This window comes from Arachis duranensis, chromosome 1 (assembly GCF_000817695.3).
Source record: "Arachis duranensis cultivar V14167 chromosome 1, aradu.V14167.gnm2.J7QH, whole genome shotgun sequence".
Classification (NCBI taxonomy): Eukaryota; Viridiplantae; Streptophyta; class Magnoliopsida; order Fabales; family Fabaceae; genus Arachis; species Arachis duranensis.
In genome coordinates, this window is record NC_029772.3 from 54,073,976 (window position 1) to 54,075,667 (window position 1,692).

The window sequence follows — 1,692 nt, forward strand, 5'->3', positions numbered from 1 at the left end:
ATCTCAGGGATTTCATGATGAGTGGGATCTCTTGTTTGCTCCATCCTTTTCTTAGTGATGGGCTTTTCCTCATCAATGAGGATGTCTCCCTCTATGTCAACTCCAACTGAATAACAGAGGTGACAAATGAGATGAGGAAAGGCTAACCTTGCCAAGGCAGAGGACTTGTCCGCCATTTTATAAAGTTCTTGGGCTATAACCTCATGAACTTCTACTTCCTCTCTAATCATGATGCTATGAATCATGATGGCCCGGTCTATAGTAACTTCGGACCGGTTGCTAGTGGGAATGATTGAGCGTTGGATAAACTCCAACCATCCCCTAGCCACGGGCTTGAGGTCATGCCTTCTCAGTTGAACCAGCTTCCCTCTTGAATCTCTCTTCCATTGAGCGCCCTCTTCATAGATGTCTATGAGGACTTGGTCCAACCTTTGATCAAAGTTGACCCTTCTAGTGTAAGGGTGTTCATCTCCTTGCATCATGGGCAAGTTGAATACCAACCTTACATTTTCCGGACTAAAATCCAAGTATTTCCCCCGAACCATAGTAAGCCAATTCTTTGGATCCGGGTTCACACTTTGATCATGGTTCTTGGTGATCCATGCATTAGCATAGAACTCTTGAACTATTAAGATTCCGACTTGTTGAATGGGGTTGGTAAGAACTTCCCAACCTCTTCTTCGAATCTCATGTCGGATCTCCGGGTATTCACTCTTTTTGAGTTTGAAAGGGACCTCGGGGATCACCTTCTTCATGGCCACAACTTCATAGAAGTGGTCTTGATGCACCCTTGAGATGAATTTCTCCATCTCCCATGTCTCGGAAGTGGAAACTTTTGCCTTTCCTTTTCTCTTTCTAGAGGTTTCTCCAGCCTTGGATGCCATAAATGATTATGGAAAAACAAAAAGCAATGCTTTTACCACACCAAACTTAAAAGGTTTGCTCGTCCTCGAGCAAAAGAAGAAAGAAGAGAGTAGAAGAAGAAGAAATAGAGGAGATAGAGATGGATTTGTGGTTTGGCCAAAGGGAGAGAAGTAGTGTTTAGGTTGTGTGAAAATGAGGTGGTGAAGATGGGTTTATATAGGAGTGGAGAGAGTGGTAAGGTTCGGCTATGTGAGGGTGGGTTTGGGAGGGAAAGTGGTTTGAATTTGAATGGTGAGGTAGGTGGGATTTTATGAAGGATAGATGTGAGTGGTGAAGAGAAAGATGGGATTTGATAGGTGAGGGGTTTTTGGGGAAAAGGTGTTGAGGTGATTGGTGAATGGGTGAAGAAGAGAGAGAGTGGTGGGGTAGGTGGGGATCCTGTGGGGTCCACAGATCCTGAGGTGTCAAAGAATAGTCATCCCTGCACCAAGTGGCGAGCAAAAATGCTCTCTATGCCAATTCTGGCGTTAAACGCCGGGCTGGTGCCCATTTCTGGCGTTTAACGCCAGCTTCTTGCCCTTTCCTGGTGTTTAACACCTGTCTGGTGCCCCTTTATAGCGTTAAACGCCCAGAATGGTGCCAGACTGGGCGTTAAACGCCCATTTGCTGCCCTTACTGGCGTTTAAACGCCTTCAAGGTCTTCCTCCAGGGTGTGCTATTTTTCTTTCTGTTTTTCATTCTGTTTTTGCTTTTTCAATTGATTTTGTGACTTCCCATGATTATCAACCTACAGAAAACATAAAATAACAAAGGAAAATTAGATAAATA